A 14,813-nucleotide genomic window follows, 5' to 3' on the forward strand; every position below is an offset into this window, starting at 1 on the left:
GTTAAATAATGAGCATAAGTTGTCATTCATTTAACACATTTTTATTAAGTACCTACCTGAGAGGTTCATGCTAGACAATGTACAGGTTTTGCCTACAACTGGTTACATAAAATAACTATCATTCAGATAGAAAATAAGTACCATGTCAAATGTACTTAGAGTTCCAAGCAACGGAAGGTATGACTTTCCACAGGGGGTCTCAGTTCAGGAATGATTTAGACTAGCACATGCAGGGAAGGCTGGGGGTACAGTACAGGCCAAGGCCTGGTGTGCTGCATTCTAGCTTCTGTGCATGGATTAAGGACCTCAGACTGGGAGTTTGGAAGTGCAGCTTGGGCACAGGTTATGGGGGTTAAAAAGGCAGTATAGATTGTATTCTGTAGGAAACAGATACCCCTTGAAAGCTTGGGTGCCAAGGAAGTGATATGATTAGCCCTGTGCTTCAGACAGAAATGTCTTCAGCAGGATGCAGTGGCCACTGGAGAGGAGAAATTGGCTGCTGCAGCGTTTGATCACTGCAGTGGTCTGAATGTGCCCCCACTAAATTCATGCATTGGAAACTTAATCCCCAGTGCAAGAGTGTTGGGATGTGAGACCTTTTGGGATGGGTTTAGGTGTGGAGCCTCTGCTCTTGCATATGGGTTAATGCTGCTATAAGTAAGGCTTTCAGAAGTAAGCTGGCTCTCTTTGACCCTTCATCTGCCTTCCACCAGATGCTGCAGACTTGCTCTTGGACTTCCCAGCCTCTAGAAATGTGAGAAATGAATCTCTGTTCTTTATAAATTACCCCAGGCTGTGGCATTCTGTTGTAGCAGCACAAAACAGACCAAAGACAGCCACAGAGTAATAGCTGCCTTCCCTCAAATATCTACCAACCCCCTGCTCCGCGTCAGGCACAATGCTCAGAGCTGGGGATAGAACAAGCAAAATTTGAGTCAGGGCCTGCTCTGGTGAGCTTACAATTAAGTGAGGAACACACCACACAGAGCTAAGCACCAGGGAGAGAGGTACGGGGGGACATGAGCACAAATGGTGAGGAGTGGGCTCCCAGGGTCAGAGGCGCCTCTAATGATGATGTAACTCAGATCCCAAGAAAGAAGACGAGGCTTAGGAAAGGGAGGCATTCCATAGGAGAGAAGAGGGTGTTCAAAGGGCACACAGCCAGAAAGAAGGACTAAAGAGAAAGCAAGAGACAGAGGATGGCAGGAGAGCAGGAGAGGTGGGAGGGCTTGGGTCTAATATCCTGAGACCAAAGGACACAGTGAGCAGACAGTCCTGGAACAGTGGCAGAGCACAACCAGCTCTGCTTTCCAAAAAGGCACCTCTGACCACAGCTGGAAGAAGACTCGAGAAGAGAGCAGAGAGGATGTATACATATACTAGGAGGCCATTATAGCAGTCCAAGCGAGAGATGATAAATGTGGGCTGCTGTGGTGGCTGTTGAAGCAGAGGTGCGTGGATCTGACACTCAAATGAGATTTTATATTTTGTGAGGTTTGGCACTTTTTTTTTTTTGAGACAGGGTCTGGCTCTGTCACCTAGGCTGGAATGCAGTGGTGCAAGGCTCACTGCAACCTCCGCCTCCCAGGTTCAATGGATTCTCCCGCCTCAGGCTCCCGAGTAGCTGAGATTACAGGCATGTGCCACCACGCCCAACTAATTTCTGTATTTCTAGTAGTGACAGGGTTTTGCCTTGGTGCCCAGGCTGGTCTCGAACTCCTGGCCTCAAGTGATCTGCCCACCTCAGCCACTCTTAAGTGCTGAGATTACAGGTGTGAGGCACTGTATCGCACCAGATTTGGCAGATTCTGACTGGCTAATTTTTATACCTTGACAGGCACTAACCACTAAGACCTGAGTCATCAGACACTTAAAAATAAATATCTACATTTAAATTTCCTTTTTGAATTGGTTACTAGGAAAATGTCCATCTCCTTAGGCAAAACTTCCTACTTTCTGTCTACAAATAAAGAGAACCATGTACTCCACATTCCTCTTTTCACCTTATGTGCCAAGAAATTCAAAGCTAAATTCAGAGTTCAACTACAGTAATTAACTTGCCTCAGGTGCTTCTAATAGCTACTAACAGTCAAGATACAGCTCCTTTTACTGGTTTCCAACCTGCTTTAACTTGTACTTATCCGGTTTTACGTTACCCATAAATGTAGTGAGCTTTCTCACATTCTGTTTTTTGTATTTTATGGGATATAAATCATAAATAAATAAAAATACCCAGGTGTGCATTTTTCTCACATTCAAAGGTTTAACATTTGGCTCCACAAAAGAGCAGCTCAGCAAGAAATCATGCATGTCTTTCCCTGAGATCAGCATCTGAACTCCCAAGGCTGAAGGGGCCCCTGGGTCTAACTGAACTCCAGCCTCCAGGGAAGAAGGGCTACCATACATCTCAGGCACATACGGGCTCTGAACACTGGAATTCCCATCAAGCTTTCAACATGGCGGTGTTACCTTTAAGAACTGCCACTGCCTTGCTTTGCTGCCACCTCAGAATACTCTGCTGTGAAAAGCAGCTTAGGTGCTTTATGGTGACAGGATTAATGCTGTTACTATTATGATGGAGCTTGTGCCAAAACGTTCCAGATTTTTTTTTTTTTTTTTTTTGAGATGGAGTTCTGCTCTTGTTGACAGGCTGGAGTGCAGTGGCGCGATCTCGGCTCACTGCAACCACTGCCTCCTGGGTTCAAGCGACTTTCCTGCCTCAGCCTCCTGAGTAGCTAGGATTACAGGCAGGCAACACCATGCCCAGCTAATTTTTTTTGTATTTTTAGTAGAGACAGGGTTTCTCCATGTTGGTCAGGCTGGTCTCGAACTACCACCCTCAGGTGATCCGCCCACCTTGGCCTCCCAAAGTGCTGGGATTACAGGCGTAAGCCACTGGCCTGGCCCAGCATTTTTTTAAAAAGTAAAAACATGCATGTGGTAAAGAGGGGGGGGAAAATAAAACTGTAAAATGGGCATGAACCCAAAAATTTGCCAGCCTTCCTAAGGGTAACCAACGTTATCCCTTTCTCAGGTATCCTTTCAGAGACATTCAGCACTTAGGCATTCAAGCATTCCAATTCCTCCTTTATCACACAAACAGTAGCACATTATATTAACTTTTCTAAAACCTGGCATTAAACATATATATACCTAGGCATCTTAGAACTCATATAGTACTAATATGGAATTTCAGTATTATAAAGTACAGCCATTTAAAGAACGAACAGCCACACTTTCTAGTGGCTGCGCATACTGTTCTATGGCTCAGATACACCATAATTTAATACATGCTCTACTGATGAATATCTACGATGCTTCCCAATGATGCTGCAGTAAGTTTATGTTGAGCAGAAAAGGTGTATTCAAAATTATTATTTTTCTTTCTTTCAACTTTAAATTCCCAGCTTTGAAAAAGAGTCTCCATGTGCTATAAATACACTGTGAGCTAATGTTGTACTAGTTGATTTTGATTAATCAAGTTGTTCTGAAAGACTACTAAATAATCAAATGTAGTCTAGCAAGCTGGGTATGGTAGAACACCTATAGTCCCAGTTACTCGGGAGGCTGAGGCAGGAGGCTTGCTTAAGCCCAGGAGTTTGAGACCAACCTGGGCAACATAGCAAGACCCCATCTCTAAGCAGGGGGGAAAGCAGTCTAGTGGTTTTGGTGTACAGAGTGGACTATGGAAGGGAACACAGTGAAATAAGCAATTGTGTGTGGGTGATGGAGGGGGTCACTGGGAGAGTAAATAAGATTTTTAAAAACTGTCAACCTTAACTTAAAACATACAAAATAATCTGTCAATATATATAATTTTAAAATGTTAACTAAGTTTAGAATGGTATTATTCACCATGATGCTAGTAAAACTGCTGAATACGTTCACAACTGTTACGGTTCTGTCTGTGTGAGGTTCCACGCTTAAGTAATACTGGTGAGAGCAGCTGTCCCACAGCAGCGGCACACCTAGCAGATCTGACACATTTTTAAGACTGCCTACCTTTATTTGACAAATGATTTTCAATAATAACGAGCACTCTACTTCAGCTATTTAAAATTTTAAACATAAAAATTCCAAAAGCAGAAACAGAGACTGAGGGAATGGAAAAAAAAGTTCTGTTTCCTCATCTTCATAATCATTCTACTATTGTTGCTCATTGACAAATCTGTTTAACTACTGGAACAAGTAGCACCATGGGGACTGTGGACTCAGACTGCACCCGAAATGAGTGCAAGGCTGGGTCCGCATGTGTTACTAAAGGAGAATTAATATAACGGATAATGTGCATGGTAATTTGAAGCATATAGATGTTTTATATATAAAATTAAAATTCACCATTATATATGTTGTATACATACACATATAAAAAATAAAAATTCAGCTGGGTACCGTGGTTCACACCTATAATCCCAACACTTTCAGAGGTTGAGGCAGTAGGATCGCTTGAGCCCAGGAGTTCAAGACCAGTCTGGGCAACATAGGGAGATGCCATCTCTACAAATATTTTTTTTTTAATTAGTCGGGCATGGTAGTATGTGCTGGTAGTCCCAGCTACCTGGGAGGCTACAAAAGGAAGCTTCCTAGAGCCCAGGAGTTTGAGGCTGCAGTGAGCCACATGATTTGTACCACCGCACTCCAGCCCAGGCAACAGAACTAGATGCTGTCTCAAAAAAAAATTAATTAAAAAAATTGAACACTAACTTCACCATTTAGGACTCAGGCCAACAAAGGAGGTTTTGTCAGTTAATATGGTGATAATAAAAAGAAAACTGATTTTTTAGATGGTTTTGTCACTGTTGTAAATTCCTTACAGCCAAGCAACGTCCTTATTGTCTGCAGCTGGGGCAGACCATGCCTACCACCTCACCATTGGTTTACCATTATCTCTTAGAACTCCCCAAACAACTTTAATATAGCTTTCATTTGGAATGGATGATCTGTAGTTACAATGACAGAATTATTCAAAACAAAGTTATTAAAGAATACCCAACCTACCCTCAGAAACCATCCCAACAAATTACGTGTTTTAAAGTTGTCAAAGTTACCATTTTTACATAAAATTAAAACATAACATACATTCAGAGAAGTACACAAATTGGAAGTTTACAGCTCGATTAATTTTCATCAAGTGAACCAGCACCCAGATGAAGAAATGGAAGTCCCTCTCTCCCCCAAATATCCTTCCTTCCAGGCACAATAATCCATACACCTTGCCAATGTAACCATGATCCTGAAACATTACACATTAGTTTTGTCTGCTTTCTGAACTTTAAGCAAGTGGAACAGGATTTACGCTTGTGTTTAGTTTGTTTACTCAGCATTTGATTTGTGAGATTCAACCACATTGTTGTATATAGTTCGTTCATCCTCATTACTGCAGAATATTCCATTGAATGAAAAATGCCACAATCTATCCACCCTATTACTTAGGGACATCTGCAAGGCTTCCAAATGGACCTATTATGAAGAGTGCTACTATGAACGTTCTTGAATATGCTTTTGATGAACATACGGATGTGCTTCTGTTGGGTGTTCCTAGGAGTATAATTGCTCGGTCATAGAGTCTATGTGCATTTTATCCTTCATTTAGATATGAGGTAAGGAGAAACAGTCTGAGAAAATTCTCTATTTAATTATTAGTGTAAATTTAAGAGATTAGATTTTAAAAGGCTTCCCAGCTAACAGTAAATAACCAATTTGCCATTACAACTGCTTTGTAATTACCCTTGAACATAGAAAATAATTATGTAGCTATCCAACCATATCACAAATGCTCTTCAGGAATTTTCTAGGAGGAAGTAATGATGTAAAATATAATTATCTGTCAGCTGATAGTGTTATGGCTATTCCAGAAAGAAATGCAGTCACTGAACTCCCATGAAGCAAAGAATAATATCAAAGAATGTTAGCATTAAATCAACAACAAAGGAGTCTGGGATTTGCAGAGTTCATTATCTACCCTACTGACACGTCCCCCTCCCAACTGAAAATAAGAGGCCACTTATTTCATGTAGTTCTGAAAGCAAGAAAATGAGGTTTTTTTTTTTTTTTTTTTGAGACAGAGTCTCATTCTATCACCCAGGCTGGAGTGCAGTGGCCAGATCTCAGCTCACTGCAAGCTCCGCCTCCCGGGTTTACGCCATTCTCCTGCCTCAGCCTCCTGAGTAGCTGGGACTACAGGCGCCCGCCACCTCGCCCAGCTAGTTTTTTGTATTTTTTAGTAGAGACAGGATTTCACCGGGTTAGCCAGGATGGTCTCGATCTCCTGACCTTGTGATCCACCCGTCTCGGCCTCCCAAAGTGCTGGGATTACAGGCTTGAGCCACCGAGCCCGGCCAGAAAATGAGTTTAAAAAAATGTACCACTATCAGAGATACAAACTATTTCTGCCTAGGCAGCTTTTACCCAATCACAGGATATTTTCTAAAAGTAAATAAAACCAAAAATCCAAGAAGCAGTTGAAAACTAGTAAAACTTATCTTTCCAATACATTCCAAAGTCAAACCATATCCCATCTTCTGGGCACAAGCTAGCCAAAAAAGGCTGGTCACGGGCCAGGTTCTGCAATGTTAAAAAACAACACTTAAAAATATGGCTGGGGAAGTCCAGGCAAATGAGCGCTTCTAAGAAATCTTCTTCCTGTTTGCTCTAGAAACAGAGACCCTAAACTCTAAGATGAAACTTAGTTCAGAGGTCAACTCTCTCCTACTTCCAAAAGCAGAAATCCTTTCCACAGCATCCTGATCTGCACTGCCTTAAAGCTAAATACTGTCAGACACAGGAAAACCACTTCAAATAACGCTGCTGGGCCAGGCACGGTGGCCACTTATGCCCAGGAGTTTGAGACCAGCCTGGGCAACATAGCAAGACTCCATCTCTACTTATAAATAATACTTTTTTTTCTATTTATAAATAATAATAATAATGTTGTTGGACAGTCTTAACTGTTAGATAATTCTTTATTTCTGTTATATTAATTTTCTCTGCTACAAATTATCACAAATTCAGTGGCTTAAAACAAGACAAGCTAATTATTTTATATTCCTGTAGGTCAGAAATTTAACTCAGCTCTCAGCCAGCTAAGATCAAGGAACTAGAGGGCTGCAACTCCTTACTAGACAGAGGCTCTGAAAAGGGTTCTGTTTCCTTGCCTCTTCCAGCTTCTGAGACCACCCACATTCCTTGTCCCGGAGCCCCTTGCTCCATTTTCAAAGCTGGAAACACCAGCCGAATCCTTCTCACATGCCAACTGTCATCTCTCTGGATGTCTTCTTTTGTCTCCCTCTTCTGCTTTTAAGGGACCTTGGGACCACACTAGGCCCACTTAGATAATCCAAGATATTCTATCTGCTGATTAACAACTTTTAATTCCCCTTTGCCATGTAATGTACCATTATCCACAGATTCCACGGCTACAGATGAGGCATCTCTGGGGATCCATGATGCTGCCTATTACATCTGTTAAGTTGAAATGAGCTCCTCTGTAACTTCCATCCAGAACTTCAGGTACCACAGACCTAAGAACACTTCTGTAACTATTCTGCAGTTCTCTTTCCTTTCCTCCTTAACTTCACCATTCCTCTCTTCCTCCTCACCCACATAGTTCTTCAGGTTCTGTTTGCTTCCCAAGATTCAAGTTTTACATTTACTTTTGTAAACTCTGTCCAAAGTTCAGTCCTCCATCTCATCCAGTCTGACACTGGTCCAGGCGTCTGTGAATGCTGCCTCTCATTTGTCATCTCATCTCAGACACTGGATTGACAGCACAGGGAGCAGAAGTGAGGGATCTGGAATCACTTTTTGGGTCTCGTTTTTCTCATCTTTATCCACAGGGAAGATGACCTGTTTCCAAAGGCCACGGTGGTAATATGAGGAGATAATGCATATGAAATTCATCTGCAATCTATAATGTACTATAAAAATTAGTCATTAACAATACCTATAATCACTCCTGTTCACTTGTCAATTTGAAATATTGACCACGATAGAGATGAAGACAGAGCCTCAAGTCACATCTACAGATACCTTTCCTCAACAAGAGTTTGTGATCAATAAACACAATAAAGACTGTCACCACGGAGCCAGTCTTGGCCCCAACCCACATTTGTCGGGTGTGTGGCACAGATGCAACACTGGCTTTTTCCAAACAGAAAAATTAGGACTTTTTCTGGTTTGTGTTTATGATGGGTCTTATGTATTGAGTACAACAGCTCAAACAGGTACAAAATTATCTTTCTCACAAAGGCATGATTAGACATGTTATAGAATTCTTTCTGGGAATTAAAAAAAGCCACCATTAACACATGTGTGTTGAGTGAATTAAAGACTTTAAGGTCTATTTGTGGGCAAGTCCTGAAAAACAACAAAAAGTCAAAGCAGAAGCAGGTTTCAATGATGGGCAGAGGAAGCGGACAGCAACAGAAAACAAAAATATATCCCATCAAAAGCTTCCAAATTCTTTCCCAAATCATCCTTCTCTTACACCCATTACTTCCACAACTGAAACAGTTTAAGTTCCCAGATAAGAGTCTGGATTGGTTTCTCCTCTATCACCTCTTACTCAGTAAACCCATTTATTCATAGATCTGTTCTTTCTTTTTGAGACAGAGTCTCATTCTGATGCCCAGGCTGGAGTGCAGTGGCACAATGTCGGCTCACTGCAACCTTGACCTTCTGGGTTCAAGCGATTCTACTGCCTCAGCCTCCCAAGTAGCTGGGATTACAGATGCACGCCACCACACTAATTTTTGTATCTTTTAGTAGAGAATGGGTTTCACTATGTTGGCCAGGCTGGTCTCGAACTCCTGACATAAAGTGATCCACCTGCCTTGGCCTCCCAAAGTGCTGGGATTATAGGTGTGGGCCACCATGCCCAGTCATCCTGGAGCTGTTCGGTTTAATTTCATGTTTTTGCCTTTTGGGAGTAAATATGAAAAATGCAACACTCTCCAAAGATTGACCCTTCCCATTTCAAGGGTAAGGAAGAATGAGGCCTCGCCCAAGTATGTGGGATCTGAAGTCCTTGGAGGCGGGTGCTAGGCCAGGGGACGGAGTGGATCATCCCTGCAAAACCTCTGTCCTCTGGAGACCTGGCTGTGGGGGCAGAAGGATTAGGAAGTGAAGGCTACTTCTGCCCAGTGAAGAATGAGAGTGAGCAGCTCACACGGCAGCAGCATTTGGCAGATGACAACAACTTTGTCACAAGCTTCACTGGGGAAAAGCCTGTTGGAACAAAGGCAAACAGATAACCTCTAAGGCACAAGGCAGGGGGACAGCAGGGGCACAGGGTCAGGAGAAGGCTATGGGCCTTCCTTTGCTATCCAGAGGGCTTGGAAGAGCTGCGGAGAATGACATGATTGCAAAAATGAAAACATCAAGAGGACTGTCCCCAACCAGAGACAGTCTAATAGGCACTGATGGCTGCAACAAGACGCTGGCATTTTAAAACACTACTTTGAACCTCTCTTCATCCTCTCTGAGCAATGATCAAAGAACCAAGATTTCAAATTGTGAAGCAATTTTTTCCAATGGTAGCATCTGGCTCCTTGGCAGGCGGTGCTGGGAGCTGGGCCCTGTGGCAGGCAGCCGTCCAGGCCTGCCACATGGTGAGGCTCGACCAGGCAGGGCACAGTGCGGCACTGCAGCTGCTCCCACAGGCACCAAAGGACAATCGCTCTGCACTGGGCCTGGAGCTGTGGGGCAAAAGTGCCCCTAAAGGCAGCATTGCCATGCGGGGGTCTGGAGAAAGCTGGCTGCTCTCAAAGGCTCCTCACCCTCTCATTTGCATGCATCTGCATCCTGGCTAAGACCCTTGAAGTCCGTCCCATTGACATTCAGAGGCTTGGGGTGGGTAGGGAAGCTGGGCCAACTGTGAGACAGCTCCCCAGCAAGGAAGCCTGCATTTAGGGGGAGTGAGGGAGCTGCCCTCAGAAAAGAGTCTTTGAGTGTGTTCACTTCAGCCCTTATGCCCTGCCCAACCCAATGATGAGACAGCAGGTGTAGCCTGCCTGTCACAGCTGTTTTAAATAAGAATAATAGGAATAAACTCAGCCACGGCTCTTCAAGTTACTTCCCGCTAATTATGGCATATATTTACATCTACAAAATAGAAGATTTTTTAAAACACCACCAAGGCCCCCTTTATTGTGCAGACTGGCACCCCTATTTGAATTTCATAAACATTTAGTACTTCAAAGAATCTTAAAAGCTTGCTCTAATTATGATATGCAGTGGTTGAAAGGCTGCCTGTCTGCACTGCAAATTCCTACAAATACCAGCATTCGGTTTTTCAAAAATTCAATTACTATCACCCACACAACTTCAGGTGACCGCCAGTGGCAACTTCACATAGTGGCTAGGATGAAAGAGTCAGGTCTCAGCTCCAACTACAAAGCAGCTACACAGGCCAGTTCTTTCCAATAGAGGCAAGTAATGAGTTCTGGGTGCCCAGCTGAGCTGGCCCCAAACCCTTCTCATTCATCAGGTGTGTGAACACTGGCCCAGACACCACCTTTCCCAGGAAACAGGACCTTTTTATGGTTTCAAGGTTTTGTGCCTGAAAAGTTTTTCATAGAAAAATAATAACTCCAAACCAATGATACGTAAGTGAACTAACAAGTGCAGAGTTGCCAGATAAAATAGGGAACCCAGTTCACTCGCATCTCAAATGAACAGCTAATACTTTTTCAGTACATATGAACATATATACCAAATACTCTATAGGACATGCACACCAAAAAAGTATTCATTGTTTACTTGAAATGCAAAGTTAACTGGGCAACGTGCTAAATCTGACAACTCTACTATCAAGAAACCTTTACTACAAAGAATAAAAACTGAGACTTACCCTCAAATTTTCATTGCTGTAAAAAGCATCATATGTCCAAGATACTTTAGGTAGGGAAAATGAAGTTGCAGGAAACACTTGGAGCATAATCCTTTTTTAGTAAAAACAAGTGATGTATATGTGTATGTATAATGTTTGTAGATACATATGTAAAAGTCTAAAAGGATGCGTTCCAAATGTTGGGATCTGGCTGACCACAGGCATGCATGTGTGCAAGGAGGATCTCACATTTTATTCTATATTCTTTTCAACTGCTCAAACTATTCATAACAAACCTACAATACTTTTTTAATTTAAAAAGTAAATTAAAATGAGATGGACTTGGGGATAGGAGGTACCGTGGATCTTCACCTGCACATGGAGAGGTGATCTCTCACACCACCAAGGGCCTAGGTTCAGTTTTATGCAACTGACTGAGATCCCTGAAGTGTCCAGTTAATCCAACTATGCCTTGCAAAACTGGGTCTGAAAATATTCAGCCACCCTGACTATGCCACATCAATTCTCTCCTTCTCAGGTTTTCCTGAGGTGAAGTAGTAGCAGTGACAGCAGGAATCAAGCTAATCGTGGCAGCAGCTCAGGTGGGATCGTGGCTTAGCATCTCAGTCTGTAGTCACAGAAGGGAGTGAAATTAAATGGCCCCAGAAAGAAGGGACAGACCCCTGACCTGGGCTTTCTTAGCAACCACAGAGCCGAAGGACCCAGGACAGAAAGTCTTGTAGGAATAGCTATTGGAATGAATTCCTCCATGAGGTCATGACAACTCCCAATGCAAGAGATTCTGCCCAGAAGCCCTGAAGATTTAAGAGTTGAAGGTTGAAAAAACAGAAGGATCTGTGGTTTATCAGAAGAGGATAGGAGGAAAAGTAATGTAAGCTTTTGTGCTCATTTTCCAAGCTATCCTATCCTGTGAAATCTATGATTTCATTCCTACCATGTTTTAGGCTTTCAGAGGATTCAGGTATGGTCTTTTGAAGTGAATCCCCCATGACCAGTGTTTCCACCCACATCTCTCCCTATTCTCCAAGTTCAGGAAGCCCCAGCGGCCATGGGGACCCCTCACCACCTCCCAGTAAGACTCCTTGTCTGTACATGAGTATTCACTGCCCTGAAAACTCCTTCTCACTCCCCTTGCATTGACCAAATTCGATCAAGATTCTGTTTAAATGCCATGTCTTTGTGAGCCCTTCCAGAATGTTCTCAGGCAAAAAAGGTTCCACCTCTGTGCTTCCACAGCAACTTCTGCCCACTTCCACTATAGCTCCTACCCCTCGGCGCCGTCATTTACCTGCCCACATGTCTGCCATCCCTCACCAGACCCTGAGCCATGAAATCAGAACTTCTCAATCACATCTGCTTCCCAGTTTTCCAGAAGCAAAGTCGAGATTAGCAAATGTGTGTTGAATGAGTTTCTGGCAATGAAGTGGCCCAGAAAAGCTTTCGAGTGAGTCTCCTGAGGTCTCCTCCTCCTCCTACGAATTGCTTGCGGATGATTCTTCGCAAACTCTCAGGTGGTAATGTAAGCTGGCAACGTGGCAGAGTGCCCAGTGCACAGCAATTTCTTTAGGACCATTTACTGATTGAAATAAAATAACTTTCCAGGTAACTTAAAAAAAAAAAACCTTGAAAATCTATTATACACATTGCAGCACTGAACAAAGGCCACAGACAGGGTATACTCCCTTGGAAAGGCCTACAAAGAAGTTTGGCATCCAGGGCTTGGGAACCAGGAAGGAACAACCCTAAGTGGCAGTCAACACAGAAAATGCTCACAAGCTCCAGATATTTTTCTTATGAAAACAAACCAAAATGGGCAGATACACAAATTTATTGATTTCCCTATTCTTGTACTTACAATGGCAGGGCCTGCCTATCAAGAGATTTAAAAAAAAAAAAAAAAAAAAAAAAGCTCATATAACTACAGTCTACTTAAAATTTAACAGGTATTAGCCCCCAAGTACCTCTGAATATCATGATACTTCTCACTAATCTTCTACTTAAATCATTTCATAACTTAATATTGTTCAGTTAACTTTAAAACTTAACACATTTTGAGATGAGACAGAAGTAGAGAGAAATGGAAAACTGATTGAGCTGAAAGGCCCCTCCTTCCTGATAGCAGTTCAAAACATGTGGAAAGCAAACGATTTCGTATTGTTAACCTCCTCTTCCATGAATAGCAACAGGACGTTTGGTTCCAAATGACAGACTCAGGTCTACAATTCCAACCTAAACCATGCAGAATACAATTAGAAACAGGCTGAGACTCCTATGGGGGCAGGGTCTGTTTTGCAGGGTTACTGTTTCTTCTTTTTAAATAAAACCTGGTTTTATGCAGAGTGACTGTCATTTTGTTGAACAAACATGATTTCATTTCTACCAAGAGAAAAGAATCTTCTGAAGGCTGTCCTCTTTCCAGGTAACTTGCTTCCCCTTTTTTTGTTTGATAAAATATTCTCACATCTGCTATCGTTAGTAAAAGTAGGCTTGCTTTTTCTTCCTTTAAAAATAATAGGTTAAGAAAGTAAATTGGCCAGGCACGGTGGCTCATGCCTATAATCCCAGCATTCTAGGAGGCCAAGGCGGGTGGATCACCTGAGGTCAGGAGTTCGAGACCAGCCTGGCCAACATGGCAAAACCCCATCTGTACCAAAAATACAAAAATTAGCTGGGTGCAGTGGCAGGCGCCTGTAATCCCAGTTACTCGGGAGGCTGAGGCAGGACAATCACTTGAACCCAAGAGGCAGAGGTTGCAGTGAGCTGAGATTGCACCACTGCACTCCAGCCTGGGGGACAGAGCGAAACTCCATCTCAAAAAAAAAAAAAAAAAAAGGAAAGTAAATTAAGTAACCATGTAGACAGTATTGTCTACACTGAATGATCATAATTCCAAGAATTTTAAAATACAAAACATTTTTAAATAAGTATAGGGTAACATCATATATCCTGGTTTCTAGATATGACTAATGTGATAATGATTACAGAGAAAGAATTATATTAAATGTGTATTTAAAAATTTGTTATAACTTGGCAACATGATACAAATTCATAAGATTTCACTTTCACATTGCTTTCTTCTTTATTATTCCAATCAAAGTTTAAGACTAAGTCTTTATCGTACTAATCATTATTATTATGAATAGTTTTGGGTTGTAATGTTTATGAATAGAACGTTAAAAGCATATAGCTTTCTTTAGACCAGTGTTTCCAATCTTGACACCCTTGAGCATTAGGACAGGGAACAGAGTTCTGAGGCCCCTCCAAAGGTATTAGTCTCAACTGCATGTCTTATTTGGCAAAAACCATAATTTTATTTCCTTAAGTAAACTTCATGTAGCTGGAAATTAACTGCTTTTGACAGTCAGCTGTGAGCTACACTTGGGTTTTTGGCCTTCAGGATGCATGACTGAATCATACGTCCTCTAGTTCTGGGAATTCAATCTATGATCAATTCCCAAGGCTGCTGACATTTTCTTACATTAATTGCACTGTCTGCCACGTCACTGGCAATCCATCTGCCTGAATCTCAATGCTGCAATGAAGCACAGCTTCATCCACTTGGGGGTGGACAGCCTTCTTTCCTAGAGCCTACACAGCACCTGATCATATTTTGTAAGGAAAAAAGAAGTATGATTATCTGCCAGTGACAAGTGTTTGCCTCACGTATAACAAAGCTAGTTCCAAAACTCCTCCTGAACCATAATAACAATTTCAATGCTACATCAATGTGTAATTTTCTGAGATGGTTTAATTAGGGATTTAAATTTAAGCTAAAATTGAACTGCTATGGTACTATAAAGTGCAAATAACTCAACTAAGGTGTCCATGGAATGGCAAGATGTCTTCTAGGCTGGCCAGGGTCAGGTGATAATAACCAATCACAACCTATTCCTCTGCCTAGGGGTGGAGAAGATGCTTTTTTTGTTTATTTGTTTAATTCTACTTCAATTTCTAGGATACAGGT

The 14,813-nt window shown here is 42.2% G+C and overlaps 1 protein-coding gene across 4 annotated transcripts in view; it reads right to left on the reverse strand.

The window, feature by feature from the left end:
- The window catches only part of TEAD1 (TEA domain transcription factor 1), a 270,156-nt gene that overhangs the window by 19,222 nt on the left and 236,121 nt on the right, over positions 1-14,813 (reverse strand). The gene's annotated exons all lie outside the window — the stretch shown is intronic.

The sequence above is a fragment of the Piliocolobus tephrosceles genome, chromosome 13 (genome assembly GCF_002776525.5).
Source record: "Piliocolobus tephrosceles isolate RC106 chromosome 13, ASM277652v3, whole genome shotgun sequence".
Classification (NCBI taxonomy): Eukaryota; Metazoa; Chordata; class Mammalia; order Primates; family Cercopithecidae; genus Piliocolobus; species Piliocolobus tephrosceles.